The following is a 14,515-nucleotide window of genomic DNA, read 5'->3' on the forward strand; positions in this document are numbered from 1 at the left end:
TTGCCATAGGAAAAGATGATTAGATTAAGTGGGTATTTGCAACAGTCTCAATCTTGATGGTTAAATGAATGTTAATGTCAGTGGGGGGGGATATAGTATAGGGTGGAGAGGGTTGCAATGATTATGTTATCATGCTATATTATATGTGAGCACTATATTATATTAACTGCTACCATTCTTACTAGACTTCTGAGCTCTTGTATACTCAAAGCCATTGTTATAGCCTATATTGTGCTAAGAGACAGAAAAAATAATAGAAGAGTTAGGGTTCTACTAGATGATATTTTTCCATTGATGCTAGTAGACGGATAGTTTGATCTTAAGTGTTATCCTAGCTATTGGGAAAAGAAGATTAGACATACCTAGAATGTGAGCACCCATTTATACCAGAGGGCTTGGATGGACAAAGAAGGAGGTTTTATCCAAGGAAAAAACAAGTATGGATGGAGTAATAGCATATTATTTGCAGAAAATGTACACATGACTGTTTACTAATACCTGTACCTATATTCTCAGGCTACTGGTAGAATAATTCACAACAGAGGCATTGAAATGAAGAATTTGTAGTAAATCAATCACATCCAGAGTTTGTCTGTACAATCACTATGAGGAAAAGCATAGTATTTAGTTAATCAAGACTGTAATCAGAATTGTAATGGAAATGCTTAACCTACTTAAGAAGAGAAAATCACAAGTATTTGTATAGAAATAATCAAAAAGATTAGTTAAAGGTATTTTCAATATCTTCATTAAACCAAGTCCAGTTCTAGACAACTTTTGACTTACTATGAGCATATAAATAAACGTTAAAAAGGGCAATAATTCAAGCTGCTCAGTCAATCAGTCTAATCAAATTAGAATAGATGCCTGAACAATTTCAAGCTCTTGATGTCTATCATATGTTATTAATGTAGTAGTGTTTATACCTAACTAGCATTTCAAGTACCACTCATTAACCTAAAACTTTGCCCAAAAGGAAAAGATTCTGATTGATCAATATGAGGATGGAGGAAAGATGATTGAATGCCCAAGTCAACTGATCTGATTACCTCATCATTTACAAAGCACTAAGTCAATTAGTAGGTATACTATCATCATTTTCCATAGTATGGCTTCTCAGAGTTTTCTCTTTATACTCTTTTCATAATCCTGTTTTTTTCTCCTCTTTTATAGTCTCCCTTTTTTAATAAATTCAATAGTCCATAAAATTGGATAATGTATCAAATCCTCACAGTCATTCTTCCCAAACTATGCTGATATTAACTTTTTTACTTCCATTCCTTAGAACTGTAGAGAGGAAAATAAACAGATATGTTTTTGAAATGTACAATGCTATTTTTCTAGAATCCACTATATACATTTTTCCCAAAAGGTTGACAAAAATGAACATACTTTTGGGTTATTTGTGAGGCAAGTATGGCTGTTAGCCATGTGAAACAGCCATCATCACCCAAGTAAGATGATGTTAACTACTACTTTAAAATAACATACTGCCTTTCTAAAAGAGGCTGTAGGAGATTCTGGTGTTCTCCGGGGACAAATACTGCAAGAGAAAACAAAAACTGACTAACATTTGAGTAGCCTGAGAAACATGAAAGGTTTATTCCTCCCCTTAGCTTTTTACGGTAATAGGTTCACATAAAATCCAGAAGTAGACTGGAATGCACAACTAATTTAGCCACATTGCTTGCATTTTATGCTAAACATGACTGTCTCATTATTAATACACCACTCTACATTTCTATAATAGAAAAGTCTTAATCACAATAATGTCATGCCTGTAGTGGACTTTCATAAGTAGAATTAGTGTTTCCATATGAACTATAAATACAGAGTTGTGAATACTTCTCCTTAGGATTTCTACTATGACATTCTAATGATTTCATCATAATTTAGCAATGTTTGAATATTTTAGCTCATGCTTATAAGTGTGGCTCAATCTCATATGAGTATCACTTGGCTATCTCACACATAATTTCATTTTCACACATGTCACTGTGTAATAAAATCTTCAACCTTCAATTCAGTTAAATATCATTCAAATACTTCTCATGGATCCTCCAGTGATGCAAAACACTTGACCCAAATTCTGCACAATTGAAATCACTATCTGGTTTGCTTCTGGTGTATGCCATTGTAGTTCATTGTTATCACATCAATCCTCTGCTTCTAAGTACATTTTGCTCACTTATTTTATTTTTATTAGCATTAATGCTCTGATATGTCCCAATTTTCACACAGAGATTCCTGATCTGTTACTTGCATTCTCTCATCTTGTTTTTGCTCCTGATTACATGTATTTACATTTTCTGATACACTGGTATAACAATATACTTATTCTTGCATACCATATTATTTCACAGAAATGTGTACAATGGTCTTTGGAACCAGCTATTTTCTAAGTTTTCTAATGCAACCATGGCCACTATGTACAACGTAATGGCCAAATAATACCTCATCAGCATCACTACTATTCTTTTTGATCTCCCTACATATAGGAAAAAACATTGCCACACCTGGCAAAGTGGCAGAAATAGCATTTTTAGAATAACAAGATGTTAGATCAGGCAGGCAATCTACCAATCTACACTAGCTTTGAGGTGGTTTTTGTGATTTAGATGCCTACAATCACAAAATAGGCTAAGAAAAGTAGAAGAGTAGAGGCAGGCATATAGTTCTAACACTTTGAAATGTGAAATATTCATGATTCATTCATTTACTGAATATGCTTCTACTGATATAATAGTGGGTAAATGCAGACCAAGATGGTTGTAGAATTCATAGCCTAAATAGATATAAGTAAATGAACACATAAGATTATTATTTTATAGAGTAAATGCTATGGAAAAAAGAATATGTGATAGAGAATAAATAGCCTAGATGTATGGAGATAGGTTGAGAAAAACACAAAGAAAAATGACTTAATAAAACTATTTCAACTGGGCACCAGTGGCTCACAACTCTAATCCTAGCTAATCAGGAGGCTGAGACCTGAGGACCATGGTCAAAGCCAGCTTGGACAAGAAAGTCCATGAGACTCTTATTGCCAATAAATCACTAGAAAACCAGAAGTGGTGCTGTGGCTCAAGCGGTAGAGTGCTTGCCTTGAGCTGAAGAGCACAGGGACAGCACTCAGGCCCCAAGTTCTAGCCCATGACTGACAAAAAAAAATCTATTTCATGGTTTTGATTATATGTAGATTCTACATCATGTATATTATCTATATTTATAATATATTACATATTATATGTATTGTATATTACATAATATATAATATATAAGGAATATTCTATGTTAGTTTGTTATACACACACACATATATATAAATATATATTCATATGAATGTTGAACTATTTGGAGAAGTATGAAAAGGATGGGAGAGGGATGGGGAAAGGGAAAGCTCTCAGAGGTGAAAATATAGAAGGTTTTATGTCTATTATATGAATATAGATGAATGAAATCCACAAAAAAACATTTTAAAAACAGGATGGAAGAATGAAGATAAGAAAGAGTAATAAAAACAGTATACTTGATAAATGTACAAGATATGCATGTATGGAAATATCTCAATGAAACACATCTGTGCAATTAATGTTACTACTGAATTAAAAAAATAGGGGTCAACATAAATGTCTTTGAAAAGGTAATGTTAAAGCCAAAAATCTGAAGTATGAAAAGAAGTAATGAAAATATCAGCAAGATCTTTCCAAATAGAAGAAATGTCATTTCAAAGGCCCTTAGTTAGAAAATGCTTAAGTTATGCACTGGGGATTAAAACAACAATTATAAACATGAACTATAGTTTGTGTGTCTGCTATGGTAGGTAGTTGGAAAACAAGTAGATTAACTGCAGGTTTAGAAGAAATCAAATTGAAAAGATTCCATGCTATAGAAGTTAAATTTATTCTACCAGCCCAATATTATTTTGGCAAAAGTTTACCAAGAAACTTACATTATCTGATTTATATTTTATTAAGATTTTGGTGAATACAATAGAATCTATGAACTGTCAGAGCATAATAGTGGAAGCAAAGAAACTACTAGAAGGAGATCTTATTCATACAATCATAATGGGGTCATATTGAGTGGTAACAGCAGAGATTAAAGGAAGATTAAATGAGTAGACAGGCTCATGTTGGGAAGACCCCTCCAATTACCAATGTTCTGGTAAAAGTGATGTCTATTTTTCAAATGCTGGCATTTTATCTCATTGAACTCATCCAAAACTGTTATAGACCCTTATTGAAGGTCTCTACTCACCAAGGAAGAAGCAACAGAAGCCATGTAGGCTTTCATTATTGAGATCAGAAAAAAAATATTGTTCCAGTTGTTGTTTTTCTTTCAGTATAAATGCTACTTACTTTTTAATACGGTAGTATGGTAATTAAATATCAGCATAATCAAAAGTGTTTTGTTAAAGATTAAGAGATGCGTAACAGGATAAGCAGATGTTATTTAGTAGCTAAACTTTACTAAATGTTTTTGTACACATCTATATTTATTTTTCAGGCAATTGGTACCCAGCTAAATCTAAATGGAATGCCTAGCTAAATATCTTGAGACTGTAAGTCATGTAAATAGCACTAATATGTTTTCTCCAGAGTTTACTGACAATATTGAGCTGCAGGGAAAGTCTAGTGTTAGGTCATTATATTATGCAAAGGGTCCCAGAAGTTTGCCTGCTTGAAAGACTCTTCCTTTGCTGTCTAGCTTAGATTGTAATTTGCATTCTCAGCCTTCTCTGCTTTCAATAATGAATGTAGGATCATTGTCTAGATGAGAGAATGAAGATTCACAAGGCTTGTCTCATCAGTCGTATTGCCATATATGAGAACATTCATTAAAGTAATCCATAGCTTTTGAAAGTTACCATATAACAGGCATTATGCTTAGCTCTGAACAAACAATGATGTACAAGCCTAACAAGAGAGAGACATTCCAGAGAGGGTTTGAACGCTGTTTTTATACAATCATAAATGAGGCCTTCAAACATGATCTCCAACACAAAGGCTAAAACATATGTCCCATCTGCTCTTTGGTGCTTCTCGGTGCTATAAAATAATAAAATTCAGAAATCCTCAGGTACCCAGGGTCTCACAAGCAAGATAGAAGTAAGGGGAATTCTCAAGAAGCAAAGAAGAATTACCAGTGAGCAAGCAAGGTCTATTGTAAGTGGATGGAATCAAAACACAATAGGAGTTCAGGAAAGATCGTCCAGAAGGGAGGATAATCACATTTTAAGTAATTCTTGGAAGATGTTTGAAAATGAGGGATAGTTATAACTTCAAAAAGAATTGTGAAATGGAGAGCCCTAAACAACCACTGGAATGACACAGGATTCATCTCACTGCAGGTAGAAGGGTCTTTGTAATGAAGAGTCCCAAATGCCTTGAATAAACAATCATACTTTATCCTCAGCAAATGGAAGGCTAGTTTGAATCTGAACAAGTGAAGGGAGATGCTGGTATCTAAGGATAATAAATTGACAATGCAAAATCAGGTGTAATGTGGACAAAGTTAATAAACTAGCCTAATAAAGTTGTTGAAGAAACAATAGGAACGAGATAAATACTATCAGTAGTATCCTTTTCTCTTCCAAAGAAATATAAAGGAGGAAGAAAGCCTTTCATGTAGAGAAGAGGGCATTGTGGGAAGGAGTGTATAGGAGTAGAGATGGAAAACATTTAGGAAGGAAATGACTGTTTTTAATCTGGGGTCCATGTGGGGCTTGACAGGTATGTTAATGAGTTATGGTTTTTATTCTGCATGAAGCAGGGAACATACTTCCATTTGTGTTTTAAGAAAATAACTAACTGGTAATAGAGAGAAACATTAGGACAAGGGAATGTCAAGAAGCACCAGTTGTAAAGTCTCCAGAACAATGGATGGCACGAAGAAAATGGTGAAAACTTTTGGAAGACTTTCACAGAAAGATGGATGAGACTTGTCAACCCGTTGGATATGGAAGTGACAGAAATAGGAAGGGCAAATTTTGTCTTTCTTTCCCTTGTCTTCTTTAAGTTCAGGCTGATAAAAATGGGAAGTAGAATAAAACCTAGTTTCAGAGGGAATTTGGAAACTCCACTTTTAGAATTTTGGATTCCTTCCTAAATTCATACCCAAATAGCCTGCACTTCCAGATGGACATGCTCAGGAAGTTGTCATAGGAAAATGACATTTTTTCTTTTTGTTTCACAGAAGGGCTGTCTCTGACTTCTGTGATAAACTAAGCCCAGAAGGCCAGATTTTTTTTTCTTCTGTATTTTCCCTTGGCTTTCTTTTTTATCTCTCACATGTTTGTGTAACTACAATATGTTTATATAGTATATGAGCACTGAACTAATTTGCCAATAATGGATTTTAGTTTGATTTTTTTTTTAAAGCATATGCCCACAAAGCAAGTAATTGATTTTTGTGTTTCCAGAGAAAAATAAAATCTGGACTTGTCTCCCTCTGCTGGTTATACATGGAGGTACCATTGTGCTTGCTTAATCAGAGTAATAGTGGAAAAAACAGGGGAAAAGAATAGAAGAAATACCCACTAATGGTTTATTGGTTCTTCTTTTTCTTTTTTTTTTTGGTACAGTGATAGGGCTTTGCAGTTCACAATGCATATTGCTACCCATAATTTCAAATGTTATCTCTACTGCAACTTTCTGAGATAAACAGTACAATATTACCACCCCATTTGTTAGAAAATTACTGTGAAACTCCAAACTACTAAATTCTCATACAACATTTACAAGAAAAATCAGGAAGCCCATGTAATTAGAAAAAAATTATACACTGCTAAAACTGGAAGAGATCTAGAAAATTGCCAGGTGGCTCATGCCTATAATCCTAGCTACTCGGAAGGCTGAGATCTGAGGATCCTGGTTCAAAGCCAGCCCCGGCAGGAAAGTCCATGAAACTCTTATCTCCAATAAACCACCAGAAAACTGGAAGTGGCGCTGTAGCTCAAGTGGTAGAGCGCTAGCCTTGAGCTGAAGAGCTGAGGGACAGCGCTCAGGCCCAGAGTTCAAGCCCGGTGACCGACCAAAAAAAAAAAAAATTAAAAAGTCATCTTGTTTAGTGTCTCCTTTTAGAGCTGATATACTGAAACTTAGAGTTTATGCAGCTATTTGGGAACATTGAAATTGATATTCATAGACCTCACCTCTAAAAATAGTTTTCTTTCTATTGTACCATGTAGACTGCTTAATGTTTTTTTCTAGGATATTAATCCTTTCTCAATGTAGTTGAAACATCTATGGGTAGGCTAAGTTGTAGACCGGAAATGCCTGTTTCACTGAAGCTAGATGTACTTTGCATCAGACTCCCACAGCTGTGTTAAACTTGTGAGCAAGTTAAGAAACCCAAGGTAGAACAAAAGGAATACAAAAGGAATGCATCCCAGTTAAACCAAGACAATCATTAATCTCTATGGAATAGACCACCAGTCTGTCTACCTTGGAGCTCTCTGGCTTTAGGCGAAGCTTGAAATGGTGTCAGGGATGTTAGCCTCAGGCTGTGTGAGTGGACCTGGAGCAGAGTCCTTCACCAGTCTGTTGTTACTCTGAGCAATGGGCAGAGAAGAAAGTGTTCCAACCAGAGTGGAGAACCAGACAGGGAAGTACTAGGAAATGCATTTCCATAAGGAGAATGGAGAGGTTTAAAGCCCTTAGGAGACAAATATTTGTTATCTTGGGCATTTCTTGACAGTAGCATTTGGAATAGTATCATATGAAATGAAGATTCAGGTAAGAATATATCTCAGTAACTCAAGTATCTACCAGAGAGAGTGGAGAAAGATCAACACAAATTCAAGATTATGAAGGAAGAATCAACAGGGATATTAAAGAGTAACTAAATATAAACAAATGAAAAAAACATTCAGTATGGAAGATGAGTCTCAAGGATCCTCCTGTTTCCCTGCTCTGAGGTTTCTGGAAAAGTGGATTATCACAGGTAGCCATCAGGGAGAGGAGAACATTCTGGATGGAATGCAGGTGGGGTGAGGGGGTCCTCCCTCATTTGCATCAGGCAGCCCTTGGCCAGCTTCTGCTGTGAGATGGGGATGTGGCGGATGGTGGGTTGGCTGCATTAGTCATTCAGTGTGACTTTCCCAGCTGTGCATAACTACAAAAGGGAAAATTGAACAAAAGGAATCATATTATCCTTTTTGCTGCTGATGCTTATGTTTGTTAGAATTTATAAATAAACTATCATTATTCTGTGGCATCTAAAACTGTGATATATACTTTCGAACACACTGGAAATACACATAGTACCTAGGCTTAGCTACTCACATTTGACGTCATTGATTATTTTTATATAATTTTAGATTTTATTTACCAGGTCTCAGTAGATCTTGTGCTCAAACTCTTATGTAGCCCAAAATATTCCAGGCTATGTTCACTGAATTTGACTGTCCATCATTATCCCCTGCTTTTGAGAGTCTTACACCTTTCTTTATTCTAATCTATTTCAAACGGGGGACAGATCTTAAAAAAAACTGTACACTTCAAAATGCACTTTGAATGTTAAAGTTATGAAGTAGTTTTTCTAAAGGTAAATAAATAATGAGCTAAATGTTAAGATTAGATTTGTTTTAAATATTAAACAAGACATTTACAAAAGATACTTAGGAATACGGATCTGAGATTTAAGAAAAGACATCTGGTAGCATGAAAGTTTTGAAGTCATCAGGTGAATGTGTAAATGCATTTAGAGATGGGGTTTGTGTCTTGATGTGTGTGTGTGTGTGTGTGTGTGTGTGTGGTTGTGTAAATATGTTACACAGAAAAGAACAAGAACAGATTCTAGAACTACATTCAAGAACTATGTCTTGAATAGGGGGTTGCCATGTTGAAAGAAAGAACCAGGGAACTTTGTTCCTGAAAAGCAGCGGGCCAGACTCTGTCTCCTGTCCTGCAGAGAGTATAAAGTGTTTTCATGTTCATTTATCTCCAGTTGATATCTTATAGCACTCCAGAGAGCTCTTTGGAAGGAAGATGTCATAAATATCAGGGATTAAGATAATAAACACGAAAACAATAGATGCTCAAGATTGTGAAACAGAAAGAAGAGGCTCACATATTCATCACTCAGTGGGTTGGATCAATATCAAAAGATGATCAGAACTGAAAGTGGGGAAGGCCAAGTATATTCCTATGTATGCAATCTGGTGTGAAGTATCCTCAGAGGAAGAGTGGTCTTTATACAAATGTGTTCTAATTCAAAGTTCCATTGGGCCCATCATAAACCTAGGGATGATTGCTACATTTGCAGTATAATTTCCCATTCCCAAGAGACATCTTTAGTCATCATTACTATTAAATGGCAGATCAGTGGAGTAGTTTTAAGTATATGGTTGACTGTTTTTCTGAAAGCCAGTTGAAAAAGTGTATTCCTTACAATACAATTTGAGATACTGATGTTACCCAGGTATTTTACAAAGGAAAATAAAAAGCCTCTGGTAATCAGCACCAATATCATATAAATGTTTTATAGGCTATTTGAAAAGAAATGAGACATCATCAACTACATATAATGATACACATGCCATATATACCCACCAAATGTACTCCAATGATTGGGTATTTGGTAACCAATTGGCCACTTAGTTATTTCTCTGGTGATTCATAGTCAATTAAACTAAAGCCCAACTACATCACTGGAAGAGAGTAAATTTCAAGACTAACTTCTTAGTTGTACTCACATAGCTTCTGAAGACTGAAACTTTGTACTCTTAAGTCTTGGAGAGATGTTTGAGAAGAGAAAATGTGTCTGCTGCTATCTTTAGTATTACGTATAGCTTCTGAGCTCCAGTTTTCCTATTTGACAAATGAAAATCCTACAGATATTCAGATATGAGCAGAAGATTTAGTATACCCTCACTGCATTTCTAGCCATTCAATTCTCTCTGTCACCTGGAACTTGGTGCAATGTTACCACACTGATTCTTTATCATTTCTACTTGCCTAGGCAGATCGAGATAGAGTATTATAATGTACTATATGTCAATGTCCTGACTCTCAGCATTGCTTTTCCTTATCTGAAATTTAGAGGAAAAAGTGTCCTTAATTTTTATAGGAAAGTATTAAATATATATCCAAAGATGTCTGCATTCGCAAACTAAAATAATTTACAGGGATATTTAATTTATGACTCCTTTTCCCTCTTCATGAGAATTTACAGTGTTTCCCTGATATGAAAAATCCAATAGGACATTTGAGGAAACTTCTTATAAATTATGTGTTGCTTATGCTGGCGTTTGAATGCAGTCTGACACTCATTTGGCTTTCCTTGCTCAACTGGCATTCTACCACTTGAGCCATGCCTCCACTCCAGTTTGGAGGGGAGAGTTAAATTAGAGATAGAGTCCTGCAGACTTTATTATCTAGGCTAAAATCAACCTATGATTCTTCAGATTTCAGACTCCTGAATAACTAGGATTATTCCAAGTCATTGGCACATGGAACAAACTATTATTTTAAGCCTTAAATATTAATTTTAGATGAAAAATGTGTATCTCCTAAATATTTATTTGGATAAGGGTGAAGACATCATCAAACCCATTTCTTTTCATTTTACAACCAAACCAAAGAGTTTAAAGGTCTTCTTTTGTTGTTGTTGGTTGTGGGGCTTGAATTCTGGGCCTGGGCATTGTTCCTGAGCTCTTCAGCTCAAGGCTAGTGTTCTACCACTTGAGCCATAGTGTCGCTTCCAGTTTTCTAGTGATTAATTGGAGATAAGGGTCTCAAGGATCTTCTTGCCAGGATTGGCTTTGAGCCACAATCCTCAGATCTCAGCCTCCTGAACAGCTGCGATTACAAGCATGAGCAACAGGTGCCCAGCTTAATAGCATAAACAGATCCCAAAAGCCAGTATGAGAACACATTTCTTGTTATTGTCTGTGCCAGATTATGCTTGAAATAAGCCAGAAGTCAGAAAGGAGTTTTTTATGACTATCTGTGCACACCTATGTGTGTTTCTTATGTGCTGATTTTCTTACTCCATTTCTTGTGCAGAAACTCCTCACCTTCCTTTCTATACTTTGCCTCCAACTTTTATGTAGCAAATTCATTCTCCTTATTTATAGCCAAATACTATCCCTTCTTGAATTCTTGCTTCTTCTAAAGCAAGAATTCTTGCTGCACCCTCCTAGAAAACAAGGCTGTCAAATAATTGAGAATTCTTTCAACACATGCCTAACTACTTTGGAAGAGTACATTGTGTTCTATTGTCCCTATAACAAAATAAGCTCTGTGGCCTGTCTGCCATTGAAATCATGGGGCCTTGCATACTGTTGGCAAAAGATACTGAATGTTCCATAGGAGATTGAAGAAATAATTTGATTTAATGAAGACAAACTGGAAAAATGTTATTCTTTGTAGTAATTAGTATACCTTTTTCTGTAAACATGGCAATTTACATTGTTTTCATTCTTGTGGACTGTTTGGAAAGCATACCAGATTGATAATTCTGGTAGGATGTTAAGGGTGGGTTAAGTTTGTTTTTGTAAAGCAATACTGATGCCTACATTTGTCATTAAATCTTATTCTGAAGCACCTGTAACTTCCCATGACCTATTGAAATCTTCTGCCTCATTCTTGCATGAGCATGATATTTTGCAATCCATTTATAGCTATTTTGTTAACGTCTTGGGAGACAACCTGGAATTTTGGCACTCGTTTTAAGCTGGTAATGCTTTAGTTAACAATCTGTTTGCTAGCCTGAAGATGTGCTATTGGGGAATTTCTAAACTATCTCATCTATTTCTATATGACTAAAAATATGTTAGAGGAAAAACTACCATTTCAGAATGGACATTAGAGGGCAAGACAAAGCAGGGCCAACCATGTAGTTCAACTGTTTCTCCAATGACAGCTAAGTGGAAAATCATTGAAACCAAGCTGCATGTCAAAACCTCCCTATGTAGAAATCTGATCGATTTTGATGAATGGAGTGATTTAGGAGGTCATTCACACAGGATCTCTGTTTCAGTGTGCACATCCCTGTCTTGCTCTACATTTATGTGGCCACTGTGTTTCTCCCTCTTTCCTTCCACTTATACCTCCTATTTATTCTTGTTTCCACAGCTAAAATTTTCCTTCTCTGCACCCATTTATCTTTTTGGAAAAAAAATCAAATTATTTTCTTCCCTTTCCCCATCCTTTAGACTCCATATTGTATCTAGAACATTAAAAAAAGAGTCCAAAAGTTTAAATATCTAATTGCATAATCAATACATTTTCTGCTTTTTGTTCTTAATTTCCGATTCTGTTTTAAGGTACCAATCACCCTTGATTAGTAGTGCTTCAATATGAAAATAAAAATATAACCCTGAATATTAACTTTTGACAAAAGGAACTAAAAAATAAGTCAAAAGAGAAAATTGTGCTAACAGCTTGGGGAAAAAAAAATCTAAAGAGGTCTAAGCTCTTGTCTTCAACAATATCATTCTATACTGCATAAGACACACACACACACACACACACACACACACACACAAATTGCTTCCTGCTTATATGTCACCTAAATTGAATTTAAAAATTTTATTTTGTAAGTATTTGGCTTCTGGAAATTCAAGGATCTCTCTTTTTCATCTTGTGATATTTAAAGCCAGACAAAGAATGGAATATTAAATAGGAAAACTAAATCCAGGAGCATAAGGTAATCTTCATAGTCCTTCATTAAAATTGGCATAGGCTTTGAAGACTTGAGACTTTAGTGAGAAGGGAGAGCGTTGGACAGGTTCTAAAGCATCATCCCCCAAAATGATTAAAGCAGTTAGAAAAACTAGCAGATGCTCATCAGTTTGGAGCCCAGTAGCTATTGTTGCTGGATTAAGTTAGAATCTGCCCAGAGATTTTAGGAACATTATTGTATAAAGTTGATGTGATAAGCACAGCATCATTTTCTTGACAAACCTTTAACTGGTCCCATAAATCCCAATCCCTTCCCATCCCTTCCTCCCCAGGCCTAGGACTTGAACTCAGAGCCTGACTTTTTCTGTTCAAGGATAGTACTCAGCCACTTGACCCACAGCTTCACTACTGGCTTTTGGGGAGTGATTAATTGCAGATAGAGTCTCACAGACTTTCCTGCCTGGGCTGGCTATCCTTAGCCTCCTCAGTAGCTAGGGTTACAGACATGAATCATTGGTGTCCAGCCCTCTTCCTACAAGTCCACACTGGCCTCATCTTTAACACCCTCTCAGCAGAACTACAGGATCTCCTCCTAGCTTTGACCTATCTTCCCAGCATCTAATCCTAAAGATAAAAATCCCCAATCAGTGGCAAACCTCAAATAATTAGCAAGAAACCAGATGCTTTGAGTCCTTTGCAAGACTGGATTTTCTCACTATAATATATATTTAATACTACAAAATCAATGTAGTATAATATATTTATTATAGATACACACTCCTATGTCCATAATCCAGTCAAACAAGAAATATATGTAAACCAACAATTTAGCATGCGAAGTGTTTTGTTATCTTGACTGTGGTGATGAATTCAGGGTATATATTGAGTCTTAGTAAATTGTGTAGTTTAATTTTGTAATTTTTATTGTATGTCACTTGTATATTTTTTTAACTAAGAGTTTTTCTGGTTCTTTGTGGGAGAATATTTTTCTAAAAAGAATTTTGAGATATTGGGACAAGCATTTGTCCTAGAAAGAGCAAAGCCAACAAGAAAGGTTAGATGACGTGTTTTCAAAGATGAAGAATGAGTAAATAATTATAAGAAGCAATACATATGCCTGCAATTCTATGGTTCTGGGGCTGGGAACCCATGGCTCAGTGGTAGAGTCCTTACCTTGCATGCATGAGGCCCTGGGTTCTATTCCTCAGCACCACATAAGCAGAAAAAGCCAGAAGTGGTGCTGTGGCTCAAGTGTTAGAGTGCTAGCCTTGAGCAGATGAGCTGACAGCTCTCAGGCCAGGAGTTCAGGCCCCACGATCAACCAAAAATAGCAACAAAAAGAATCATGGTTCCAAGCCATCCCAGGTAGACAAATCCTTGAGACATTAATTTCCAATTAACCATTCAAAGCCTAGAATGAAAGTATTCAAGTACTAGAGCCTCAGCCATGAGCAGAAAGATCTCATGAGATCAGGAAACTGTGCCATCAGTTCATGTCTCCCCAGTACTAGCACAAGTAAAATATTAATAATAATAATACTTCTAAAGGAAAGGTTTATGGCAAATGGAACACTAAATAAAAATCTTTTTAAAAAATAGATAAAGGAGGGCTGGGAAGTTGGCTCAGTGGTAGAGTGCTTGCCTCTCATATATGAGGCCCTGGGTTCAATTCCTCAGCACCACATAAGCAGAAAAAAAAAACAGAAGTTGTACTGTGGTTCTAGTGGTAGAGCCCTAGCCTTGAGCTGAAGAGCTTAGGGATGGCCCAGACCCAAAGTTCAGCTCCCATGACTGACAAACAAACAAAAAAAATGGATAAAGGAAATAGTAAATAGGAAGTCACATTGTTCTGGCTCAGTTAGTAGCAATACTCCTTAGGATGT

The sequence above is a fragment of the Dipodomys ordii genome, unplaced genomic scaffold (genome assembly GCF_000151885.1).
Source record: "Dipodomys ordii isolate 6190 unplaced genomic scaffold, Dord_2.0 Scaffold111, whole genome shotgun sequence".
Lineage (NCBI taxonomy): Eukaryota > Metazoa > Chordata > Mammalia > Rodentia > Heteromyidae > Dipodomys > Dipodomys ordii.